The sequence below is a fragment of the Peromyscus maniculatus genome, chromosome 1 (assembly GCF_049852395.1).
Source record: "Peromyscus maniculatus bairdii isolate BWxNUB_F1_BW_parent chromosome 1, HU_Pman_BW_mat_3.1, whole genome shotgun sequence".
Taxonomy (NCBI): domain Eukaryota; kingdom Metazoa; phylum Chordata; class Mammalia; order Rodentia; family Cricetidae; genus Peromyscus; species Peromyscus maniculatus.
Window position 1 is genome coordinate 16,212,348 of NC_134852.1, and position 13,475 is coordinate 16,225,822.

Below are 13,475 nucleotides of genomic sequence, written 5' to 3' on the forward strand. Positions count from 1 at the left end.
TGTTTTTCAGGAAGATTCTTTTGTATGTCAGGTACAATCAGAGGAGTGGAGATACTGGGGCAGCTGACCACTGTGCCAGGTGCTGAAGGCTCCTCAGGTTGTTTATTTAAAAATGTGGGCTTTACGTGGCTGCTACATGTCTTCCCATTAGGGGGTAGAGGTTTAATAGGCTAAGAAGGATCTAATGAATTCACTCTGACATCCAAGACACAGTTTCTTCAAAGGGAATATTTCATCCCATGTGGAACGTAATTTAATAAACTTTTTCTAGCATTTTCATCCACCTTTTCAAACACACAAATCAATGTTGCAACTAGATTGTTAGTAAAGGCAGCCAGATACTCTCTTTCAATGTTTTCCACGATAGAATCCATAAGGTACATAAGAGGAAGCTTCTCTCAGGAGGAACCTTGGCTTTTGGGGCCTCAATGAGAGAGGATCTTCCTGGCGAAGGGCAGGTTCTCCTAGGTTACTATGGTCAGCATATTGATGTGTGGTTCGCCATTGAAGGTCAGGTCTTCCAACAAGGACTGATAATCCAGACATGTGTCCTCCCTTGTCCCCAGAGACCTGGCCTCAGCCAGAGTCTGCTCTGACATGGCACCTAGGCCGCCTCTCTCTGCAGTCAGTGCTGCCAAAGCTGAAGCTGCTCCACCCCATGCCTCCCTTCTAACACCTGGGCCACGCTCCCCAGGTCTCTAGGGGCTGTGACTTCACCAGAGGATGATCAAGGAGGAAGGATGGGGAACAAACCAGGGGAACCTCGCGGAAGAAATGCCACAGTTTCACCGGGAAACTCTGGCCGCTTCCAGAAGCCACTGAGGCTCCTTTCCCTACAGACACAAAAAGGCCCAGGTAACTGTTTCAATGGGGTTCCAGAGTGTTCAAAAGTTGGGTTCCCAGAAGGTGCCCTCTTACTGGGAAGGTCTAGACTTAACTTTACAGGCTCCAACCTAGGGAAAGGTCCATCATTTTAGACTTGACCTTACAGGCTCCATCTGAAGGAAAGGGCCACCATCTTAGACTGCCTGCTGTCCTCAGTAAGAGTTGATTAGCCTGGTGGTGGTGACACAAGCCTTTAATCCCAGCACTGCAGGATGCCTCTGAGTTTGAGGCCTGCCTGGCCTACAAAGTGAGGTTGAGCTTTGGAGATCACTGCCATTCTATCCCTCCATACAAGGGTTTGAATTTTAATCCCCAAGCTCAAAGCAGCAACATGTGTGTTCCTTCTCAGATGTCTGCTTGCCTGCTCTGCCAATCTTCCTTTCTTTGTTTGTTTGTTTTTATTTTTTCAAGACAGGGTTTCCTTGTGTAGTTTTGCTGCCTCTTCTGGACCTCAATTTGTAGACCAGGCTGCCCTCAAACTCACAGAGATCCACCTGGCTCTGGCTCCCGAGTACTGGGATTAAAAGCTTGTGTCACCAGCACCAGCACCAGCACCAGCACCACCACCACCACCACCACCACCACCACCACCACCACGACAGGCCGTGCTCTGCCAATCTTATGAAGATATTTTTTGATGCAGAGTGTGGTGGTGCATAAAACCTGTTTTTACATTGTCAGTTGTTGGATCTCTAGATCTCAAGGTTTCACTCTGCTCTCTGCTTGAGGTCTCCCTGAAGATAAATATGTCTGTTCGTTAAAGCTTTCCTCACTGTTCTATATTAGAGTCTCTAGTTTCCCTTAGGAATTCTAAGTACAGGGGCCAGAGAGATGGCTTAAGGTCCCAGCACCTTAAAAAAAATGGTGGCTCTCAACCCTCTATGGCAATGGTTCCAAGGTATCTGTCACCCTCTTGTGGTCTCCTTGAGCACTGCATGTAAATGATGTACAGAGTGACAGGCAAAACAAACATACAGGACATTGAAAATAATTTGGAGGTTGAGTTTACTGTGTAGTATCCTATTATGTTGCTTTTTTTTTTACTGGCTGTGTAGACCAGGTTAACCTCCAAGTCACAGATCCTCCTCCCTCTCTGGTACTGAGATCAAAGGTGTGTGTGTGTGTGTGTGTGTGTGTGTGTGTGTGTGTGTGTGTGTGTATGTGACCACAGCCAGCATGAAAATAAACCTTAATAACAATTGAGAACAGAAGAGAACATTAGATCCCTTCCAGGTGTGAGGAGTCAGGCAAAACAAAGGCTGGAGATGGTAGAAGAACTCGTAGCATTGTCTGTTCTTCCAAGGACTTGGGTTCAAATTCCATTATCTACATGGCAGTCACAAACATCTATAACCCCCTCCCAGGAGTTCCAAAGCCTTATTCTGGCCTCCATGTGCTTCAGGCACACATGTGGCACATGCATACATGCAGGCAAAACACAACACACACACACACACACACACACACACACACACACACACACTGCATAAAAGAAACATGAGGTGGAGAGATGTCTCAGCATTTAGGAACACTTGATGTAAATCCTGAAGAATGAATTCAGTTCCCAGCACTGCACTGAGGCAGCTCACAACTACCAGCAAATCCATGGCACCTGAAGACATCATTGGCTCCACCAATGAGGGAGGATAGCTCCACACTGTTGAAGGCTTCTTGGGAGAGGTGAGCGCAATGAGGAAATAATAGATAGAAATGTAGGCAGGGATGCAGAGAAATACAGAGATACAGAATAGCTGTGGGTGGGCCCAGGGTGAATACGGTGTCTCCTCAAGATTTATTATAATGGGCTTTTTATACTGTACAAAGGGGAGAGGCAAAATCGTACCACTTTCAAGATCAAAGCACAATGTACAGCCAAGTGGAGACCCTTCAAAATACCTGGTCACCTTGCCTGTGGGCAAATCATCTCATTCTATAGCCCTGCTGGGTAAAGCAAGCTCAGATTCTCTGACCTTGAGTACGGTCTTACCAGGGGAGCCTTGGTGGGCCCCCACAAATCCTCCCTTATAATAATATAAAGATCTTATTGAGGGCGCAGACCTTGACTCTAGTCAGCTTTCTCTAAGAGCTTATAAGTAGAAGGAATAATCACAGCAACGCACCTCTTCTTTTATGGCTGCTATACCTCCTAATAAAGGAGTAGAAGATGATCATGATAGAATGGCTGTATATAGATATTGGACCAGGAATATTTCATCCCATGTGTAACATAATTTAATAAACCTTTTCTAGTATGTGGAACAACCCAGGGGAAACTCGGGGGAGAAACCCCACCGTTTGACCAGGAATCTCTGGCCACTGCCAGAAGCCACTGAGGCTCCTTACCCAACAGACACAAAAAGGCCCAGGTAACAGTTTCAGTGGGGTTCCAGAGTGTTCGAACGATGGGTTCCCAGAAGGTGCCCTCTTTCTGGGAAAGTCTAGACTTAACTTTGCAGGCTCCAACCTAGGGAAAGGTCCATCATTTTAGACTTGACCTTACAGGCTCCAACTTAAGGAAAGGGCCACCATCTTAGACTGCTTGCTGTCCTCAGTAAGAGTTTATTAGCCTGGTGGTGACACAAGCCTTTAATCCCAGCACTCCAGGAGGCCTCTGAGTTTGAGGCCTGCCTGGCCTACAAAGTGAGGTTGAGCTTTGGAGATCACTGCCATTCTATCCCTCCATACAAGGGTTTGATGAATTTTAATCTCCAAGCTCAAAGCAGCAACATGTATGTTCCTTCTCAGATGTCTGCTTGCCTGCTCTGCCAATCTTCCTTTCTTTGTTTGTTGGTTTTTATTTTTTCAAGACAGGGTTTCCTTGTGTAGTTTTGCTGCCTCTTCTGGACCTCACTCTGTAGACCAGGCTGCCCTCAACCTCACAGAGATCCACCTGGCTCTGGCTCCTGAGTACTGGGATTAAAGGCTTGTGTCACCTCCCCTGCTGTTCTCTGCCAATCTTTTTTTTTTATTTTTTAAATTACACTCATCACTCATGATATTCATTAATTACACTCATGCTACTAATCACATTTGTGGTATTCATAGATTACATTCGCAGTATGCATTCAATTATATATACATATTTTAATTTTAAATGTGGAATGTCATTTCTTGAAGGGGATAGGAGTTTAAATACAGGCTTACAGCACAATGGGAGGATCCCGGAGGGCAGAAGTTCGCTACTGATGTTTTACAATCTTGCACCTAAGCTGTTAACGCCCATTATTCAGGATACACAGACAAGGAACTTCACTTAAGCATTCAGGAGGTGGAATTAGGCTGGGATATAGCATAGGGAGGATATCAAGGTCAAGGTCTGCAAGCAAGGCATGAGTTACCAAAATGGGCGCCAGGGCCCTGCAGGTCCCCCTTTTATTAAAAAATGAGTTTGAGGCCTGCCTGGGCTACAAAGTGTGTTCCAGGAAAGTGGCAAAGCTACACAGAGAAACATTGAGAGAGAGAGAGAGAGAGAGAGAGAGAGAGAGAGAGAGAGAGAGAGAGAGGAGTTTACCACAGGAAGAAGACCGAAGTGGGTGCATAGGCCTGTGGGAAATGATTGTGCAGGAAGAAAGGGAAGGGATGAGATGGAACTGGCTTGTTATAGGTGACCCCCCTCCCCAACCCACGCACAAGCACTTATGGTTTTAAGTAGCTCTGCCCCACCTGCACATAGATCACGTGATCATGCTGCACACATAGTACGAGACCAAGATGCACAGGGATCAGGTAGGAAGAAAGGCACCCAGAGTCTCACTAGAAATTCTGCCATCCTCTCTGGTCTATTTTCTTTTTAGGGTCAGAGGGGTGAGAGAGAGATTGCCTTAGAAGTTTCTGTGTTTCTTATTTTCACTTGTGGGTCTGCAGTCATCAATAACACTGCAAAAGAAGCTTCCTTGCCCCTCCCCCTCTTTGTGAGCCTTCCTCTGCCTTTGCCCACTTGGTTTGGAATTGTGGACCTTCCTGCCTCAGTTTCACAAGTAGTTGAAATTACAGGCCTGAACCCTAGGTCCAGATATATTTTTGTTTTCATTTGATTTTAGAAATGATTTTTAGTTTTATTTTTTTAATTTTAATTTATTTGTATAGTTGTTTTGTCTACATGATTATGCATCTGCCCTGGTAGATTTCAGTGTTTCTTTTTTCTGATAATTCCTTACTATTCATTCCTTTTCCATTTCAGAATTTGGAATGTATATTTTGTGGTGAGGTTATATGTTAGAAAAATGTCACGTATATGGTATTCTTTTTTGTAGAAAGGGTTTTGCTGAGTAGCTCTGGCTATCCTGGAACTCACTATGTAGACAGGATGGCCTGGAATTCACAGACCTGCATGCCTCTGCCTCAGTGCTGAGTGCTGGGATTAAAGGCTTGCACCACCTGGTAGAAATATGTTACTTTACCAGGAGCTGCCAATGTAAGGAGTGCCAAGAGTTTCAGTGTCTGAATGGATTTTGGACTCATTATTATTACATTTACTTTGTGTGTGTGTGTGTGTGTGTGTGTGTGTGTGTGTGTGTGTGTGTGTGTGTGTCTAACATATTGGGTATTGTCATCAGAGGACCACTTACAACAGTTGTTTCTCTCCCTCCATCAAATGGGTCCCAGGAATGGAAATCAGGTCCACAGGCTTGTTCGCAAGTAGCTTCACCTGCTGAGTCATCTTGTCAGCTTGGGCTTTGGGCTTTTAGATAGTGTTGGAATAGTTAATGATGACAGATCTTTTGCAATTGGACTGAATGCATTTTGTGTGATTAAGTCTCTGAACACGTGAAAGCGGTGATCCATTTTGCAGAAAGCACCAGGAGTCAGTTTGTGGATCCTTGAATACTATACAAGAAAGTGGAGCTCCATTCCCCATGAAGATGCCAGTTTTAGAGCCAAACTCCAGCAGTAGTCATGTTGAAAAAGAGAGTGGAGAAACACAGAGCAAAAACAGGAAGATAAATGTAGCATGAATCGTAAAAGGTCTTAATATAAACAAACCCAGAGCCAGATTTTGGGGTGAATGCTGGAAGATCAGAGAAACAGAACAAGCCACAGCTTCCTAACCTTGCCAGTTCCTCAGATGATCCTGTTTCCTCAGACTGGAAGCCTCTGAGTCCTCATCCAGAATGAATCTCACCTGAACTGCTGCTAAAAGCTTAACCAGCTCCACTTCCTGGTTTTCACACCTTATATACCTTCCTGGGATTAAAGGCTCACTTTGTGGGATTAAAGGCATGAGTCACCAGGCCTGGCTGTTTCGAATGTGGCTTTAAACTCAGAGAGATCCAGATGAATCTCTGTCTCCCAAGTGATAGGTTTAAAGGCATGTGTGCCACCATTTTCTCCTCTCTATGTCTATCTATGGCTGTTCTGTCCTCTGTCCCCAGATAAGTTTATTAGGTTGCACAATATTTTGAGGAACACAATATCACCACAGAGAAAATCCACCCCCAGTGTAGAAATGAATGAGGACATCTTAAAGAAAAATAATCCTGAATCAGAAAAGAAATTCAAGACCTCTAACTCCAGGAATAAAAAAGGTGAAGGAGAGAAACCAATGGCTTTAAGAGATTAGGAAAAGGCTGACATTGGGAAACTTGAACCCTCATTCAATCCCAACATGTGCTTGAAGCCTAAACTGGATGACACTATTCTTCCAACACTAACATGATCTGATGAAAGTTGATCAAAGTTTAGCCAGGAGACCCACACATACACATACAATGAAGTCCAGCCTTCTCAAGACATTTATGTAAAGGAATTGAAATGTGAAGGCTTCTCCAATTTGGGAAACAACAGTTACATGAATTCCATTTTACAGCCTGTCTTTGGGATTCCAACCTTTGCAAAGGACTTGCTCACACAAAGTATCCCATGGGAAAAAGTTTCAAATGATGATCTTATCAAGCCTGTAAGCCAACTACTTGTCTTGAAAGACATCCAGGATATAGAGGTCAAAGGAATGTTACTCATGGATATGAAGAAATCCATTATCATAGTTGCAGACACATTCTTGGGTGATGAACAGAATGATGCCCATGAATTTCTAAGTCAGTGTTTAGACCAGTTGAAAGTGAACATGGAAAAAATAAATACCATGTAGATTATTTAGAGAGATAATGAAGCCAAGAGGTCATCTCCATCACCGTATGCTGGGACTGCCACCACCAAAAGGTTTGTTTGTCATGTCAGTGCTAATTTTGAATTAGAGCTGCAGAGCTCTATTGTTTGTGACCCCTGTGGTGAGACTACTCTCAAAACTGAAGTGAATAATTACCTCTCTGTTGACCTGCACCAATGAACAAGAGAAGAGCCTCTATCTATTCAAAAGTCTCTTGATCTCTTTACACCAGAAATAAAATTGTTTTAATCATGAGAAGTACAAGAACAAAAATTCATTTCTCGGGTACACTTTGAAGAGGCTCCCCAGTGTCCTCATTGTTCACCTGAAAAGCTACCACTTGATTGCTAATGGATTCTTGATCAGTCGGCAGCCAGTTGAGATTTCTCAGTATCTAAATGTATCTTCCCACTATAATGAAAACAGGAAACCACCATTTCCCTTGACTGATTAGGTCCCCCTTGATGACTGTGATGTCCCAAATGTCTCTGGAGGGAATCTGCCTCTCAGCCAGTCAAAAATCATCTAGGAATGTGAAGAACTATGAGAAAATTAATGCAGATGGGATGTGAGATCATCACACTACCACTAAGGTTGTCAATTGTTATTGTCACCTTGATGAAGAAACAAATCTGGAAATTCTCACTAAAAGGCTAAACAGCTGCTCCCTAATCATTGGAATAGATTCCACAAGGAATACCTTTCTCAGGCATCACCACAATGTGTTAAGGGTACTCAGGAGGAAACAGAGGAGGATCTGAAAAAGTCTTCAGAATTGAGAGATCAGAAAGATGATGAAAATATCCTCAGTACATCAGGGAATCCTAGAAATAACAATATTCCAGGAAGCAACAACACAGTAGAAGCTGACGAGTCAAAAAATGTGGCATTGAAAGATGATCCTCAGAATTATAGTCTTATCAGTGTTGTTAGCTATTTTAAGAGTTCCCAAGATTCAGTTCATTATGTAAGCTATGTGTATGATTTTCAAAAGCAAGCATGGCTCCTGTCAGGGATGTCCAAGTGTTTGAGATCCCAGAGGCCTTGACTCGGGAGAATTAGCTTCACATTGGATATTTTTTTTTTAACATGCATAAGGTGATATTGGAGTGGCTGCTGAAGAAGGCATCAGAGTGCTAGTCACTTGCAAGATCTAAAGAACAAAAGAAGCTGGGTGGTGGTGGCACAGGTCTTTCATCCCAGCACTCAGGAGGCAGAGGCAGGTGGATCTCTGAGTTCAAGGCTAGCCTGGTCTCTAGAGTGAGATTCAGGACAGGCACCAAAACAACATAGAGAAACTCTGTTTCAAAAACAAACAAACAAACAAATAAATTGAATATTTTTTAAAAAGAGCAAATGAAGAATGTGGATCTCTTCTCATCATTGCTTAATGGCTTTACACACTGCCTAGAAGAATCCTAAATTCTACTCACAGTGAAGACTCATTTAGGTCAACTGAAAACTCAGTAAACAAAACAAACATCCTATTAGGACAGACACCCATACATCCACGATGCCATTTAATGTTTCCCTTGCATGTCTGTCTGTTTGAAGGTGTTGGGTTTTCTGAAATGAGTGACAGGCAGTTGTGCCCTGCATATTTTTGTAGGGAATTGATCCAGAGCAGAACCAGTGCTCTTATCCACAGAGCCTTCTCTCCAGCCCTAACACAATGGTTTTGGTTTGTGTTTTTTTTTAAGTCATTCATTACCAATACAACACAGAAAGGAACTGACTAAATGTCCCAATGTTAGCTTCCAACATCATAATGGGTTCAGAACTAATGCTGATGGTCTTCAAGTTTTGAGATGCAGTATATAAAATGTCTCATTTTGTGGGTGTATATATGAATTGCTCATGTCATCTGGAGGATATTCATGATATTGTTTGCTTTCCCTAAATTCATGTATACCATTCTATTGTCAATTTATTAAAACCATTGTTTTCTGCATGTGTCCGTGACTATTGCTGGTGAAATTATCTAACTGCCCACCAACTGGTTTTGTGCTTCCTTCTCAGAATTGCAGGGCATAGCATCAGGGTTGCACGGGAAATGAAATAGATAGAGTGGTAAATTTTGCAAATTCAAAAGCTCTCTAAGGGCTCAGTGGATGAAAACACCTGCCACCAAGGCTGATGACACCAGTCCTGCAAGTTGTTTTCTGACCTCTAGAGCTAGCACATGTGCACATACATGGGTAAACCATGAACAAAAAAATGTGACTTTTTGAATCTCACTATGTAGCTCTCTCTGGCTTGGAACTCTCTATTTACATAATGCTACTGTGAAATGTAGAGGTTCCCTGGCTTTGATACCTGAGTTTTGGTATTTAAATGTCTGGGCCACAATGCCTAGCACAATAACATTTTTAAGGCACTCTTTTAAAAAAATTTGAAGTGCCAAATATACTTCTTATATTTAAATCCTGATATGAGAAAATGGAGGGGTTCAAGGGACAGGGGGTCTGAGACAGACAGTCCTTTAGGTGAGAGCCTCATAAATTGACAAACAGCATGGTGGGGTTCTAAAGAGAACATTTCAGTTCATAAGACAGAACAAGGTTCCCCTTAGTTCCCAAGAGAAGGAAGAGACCCTGTGCCATGAAGCAGCAGGCTTCCTTAATACAAAGTACCAAAGCACCTAGTAGTTTCAACCTGATTCCTGGGTAGCAAGGGGAAGGGAAAACCAGCTGGTGTTGCTGGCTATGAGGTATGTAGCCTGATCTGAGACACCCACACCACATCTATTTCAAATATAAAAATAATATTAGTACAGATCCACTCTCAAGGACTCTTCATTGCCATGTATGCCTGTGACTCAGCAATGGGAGGCAGGCACAAGTAGATTCCACAGCTCATTAAGCAACAAACAGAGCCACAATATGAAGTGTAAGTTTCAGATGTGGGACATTCACCAGAGAAAACTGCTGGATGTTGTGCTAAGGTCTTGAGCCCTGAGAATATAATTAATGAAGACCAAAAATGTAATTAATATCATGAGTATAATTAATGAATATAATGAATGCATATAAGAAATAAATTTTAAAAACTATGCTTTAATACAAAAAAAGATAAAAGGTAGATTTTTGGACCTACTCAAAAAAATATAGATATAAGATAAAAGGGAGATTATTGAATTTACTTTTAGAAAGGAACTACTTGTCTTAAATAGGATAAGTAATGAAAATTTTTGTCTGAATTTGTCAAATGTTAATGGACTAGACATTGTTAATGTAATTCTAGACTGTATATATTGTATATACTTATTAGATATAGTTTTTCTTGTATTAGTTATAAGCTTTTTTAATTTTAGACAAAAGAGCGGGGGAAATGTGGTGATATTGTGTTCCCAGTATATTGTTCACTTTAATAAACTTATCTAGGGTCAGAGAACAGAACAGCTGCTAGATAGACATAGAGACCAAAAAATGGTGGCACACACACCTTTAATCCTAGCATTCAGGAGGCAGAGATCTGTTTGGATCTCTGTGAGTTCAAAGTCACACTGGAAACAGGCAGGCATGGTGACACATGCCTTTAATCCCAGGAACTGATGGCAGGAAACAGGTATTTAAGGGGTGAGGATCAGGAACTACAGCCTGGTTAAGCTTTTAAGCTTTTAGCAGCAGTTCAGCTGAGATTCATTCTGGATGAGGACTCAGAGTCTTCCAGTTTGAGGAAATAGGATTGACTGAAAAGTTGGCAAGGTGAGTTTCGCTGTGGCCTGTTGTGTCTCTCTGATCTTTCAGCACTCACTCCCCCTGTAACCCCAAAAAAGAAAATAACACTTTACTTAACCAGGACCACTCAGGAATGTCACAGCTGTTGCTCACGATCCTGCTGTATGCCTCTAACTAAAGTGTCGATCTTGCTGCAGGCTGTCACCTAAAGAGTCCCTCACAAATTGTAGCTTAATTTAAAGGGTCCTACTTTATGCTGGAGAGGATGTGGAACTCGGGGAACTCTCCTCCACTGCTGGTAGGAATGCAAGCTTGTACAACCACTTTGGAAATCAATATGGCGCTTTCTTAGAAAATTGGGAATCAATCTCCCCCAAGATCCATCTATACCACTCTTGGGCATATACCCAAGAAATGCTCAATCATACCACAAGAGCACTTGCTCAGCTATGTTTATATCAGCATTGTCTGTAATAGCCAAAACCTGGAAACAACCTAGATGCCCTTCAACTGAAGAATGGATAAATAAATTGTGGCACATATACACAATGGAATACTACTCAGCAGAGAAAAACAATTACATCATGAGGTTTGCAGGCAAATGGATGGATCTAGAAAAAAATCATCCTGAGTGAGGTAATCCAGACTCAGAAAGACAAATATGGTATGTACTCACTCATAGGGAGATACTAGATGTGGAACAAGGATGACTGGACTGCTACTCACATCACCAGTGAGGCTACCTGGAAAACAGGACCCCAAGAAAGACACAGGGATCACCCAATGATGGAGAAATGGATGAGATCTACATGAACAGCCTTGACATGAGTGGGAGCAATGAACAGCGAGGGTGGAGGGAAAGAGAGAGTGAGATCCCAGCTGGATCAAGAACAGAGAGGGAGAAAAAGGAATAAGAGACCATGGTAAATGAAGACCACATGAGAAAAGGAAGAAACAAAGTGCTAAAGAGGTCCACAGAAATCCACAAAGATACCCCCACAAAAGACTGCTGGCAATGGCCGAGAGACAGCAGGGACTGACCTACTCTGATGATGGGATGGCCAAATACCCTAATAGTTGTGCCAGAAACCCCATCCAAGTACTGAGGAATCTGGAGGCAGACATCCATAGCTAGGCCCCAGGCAGAGCACTGGGAGTCTAATTAGTGAGAAAGAGGAGGGTTTATATGAGCGAGAATTGTTGAAACCAAGGTTGGATAAAGCACAGAGACAAATAGACAAACGAATGGAAACACATGAACTATGAACCAAAGGCTGAGGGGCCCCCAGCTGGATCAGGCCTTCTGAAGAGGTGAGACAGTTGATTGGCTTGATCTGTTTGGGAGGCATCTAGGCAGTGGTACCAGTTCCTAGGCTCATTGCATGAGTTGGCTGTTTGAAGCCTGGTGCTTATGCAGGGTCACTTGGCTCAATCTGGGAGGAGGGGACTGGACCTACCTGGACTGAGTCTATTAGGTCGAACTCAGTCCTCGGGGGTGGCCTTGATCTGGAGGTGGTGGGAATGAGGGGTGGGCTGGGGAGAAGGGAAGGGGGACAGGAAGGGGGAGAACAAGGGAATCTGTGGCTGTTATGTAGAACTGAATAGTATTGTAAAATAAAATAAATAAAAGAAAAAAATCAAAAAAAAATTAAAGGGTCCTAAAAAAGCCACGCCCACATCTCACATCATCATCTCTTAGGAACAGGGATTGGGGAAAGAAAAAAAGGATGAGTGAGAAAGAAGATACAGAAAACAGAGGAGGCTGGAGAGATGCTCAGTGTTGAAGAGCACTTGCTATTCTTCCAGAGGAGACCTCGGGAGTCAGATGCATGTGGATCTCTGAGTTCCCTGCCACCCTAGTCTACAATGAGAGCTCCAGGACAGCCAAGGCTACACAGATAAACCTATCTAGAAGAAAAAAAACAAAACAAAAACAGAGAGAATCATGGATAAGACAGATCAGGAAAAGATGTTTACCAAGTAGACATCTAATTCAGAGCTAATACCCAAAATAAATAAAGAATCCAGAAAACTGGATATCAAGAAAGCAACCCAAATAAACACTGGGATACAGATTTAAACACAGAATTTGCAAAAGAGGAAACTCAAATGCCTGAGAAACACTTAAATATTAAATATTCTTAGCCATCAGGGAAATACAAATCAAAACAACTCTGAGATTCTTATACCTTATACCTGTTAGTAATGCTATGGTCAATAACAGAAGATAAGACATGTGGTGGTGCTCACCTTTAATCCCAGCACTTGGGAGGCAGAGAGAGGCAGATCTCAGAGTTCAAGGCCAGCCTGGTCTACAAAGTGGGTTCAAGGACAGACAAGACTTTACCAAGAAACCCTGACTAAAAACACACACCCACAAAAAAAAAAAAAAAACAATGCCTGACCTGATGGCCCATGCCTTTAATCCCAGCATTCAAGAGACAGAGGCAGGTGGATCTCCATGAGTTCCAGGCCAGCCTGGTCCTCAAAGTGAGTTCCAGGACAGCTAGAACTGTTACACAGTGAAAGCCTATCTCCGAAGACCAAAAATGATTAATAAATAGCACAAGATAGCTCATGCTGGAGAGGATGTGAGGGAACACTCCATTATTGGTGGAGGGAGGGCAAACTTGTACAGCCTCTATGGAAACTAGTGCAGTGGTTTTTAGGTAAATTGAAATTGATGGACCTCAAGATCAGCTGCACCACTCTTGGGCATATACCCAAAGGACACTTCATCCTACCACAGAGACACTTGCTCTAACATACACATCACTGCTGTATCCATAATAGCCAGAAAATGG

The 13,475-nt window shown here is 42.8% G+C and overlaps 1 pseudogene; it reads left to right on the forward strand.

Moving 5' to 3' along the window:
- The first annotated feature begins 5,273 nt into the window (after positions 1–5,273).
- Positions 5,274–7,520, forward strand: LOC143273871 (ubiquitin carboxyl-terminal hydrolase 29-like; annotated as a pseudogene).
- The last annotated feature ends 5,955 nt before the right edge of the window (positions 7,521–13,475 follow it).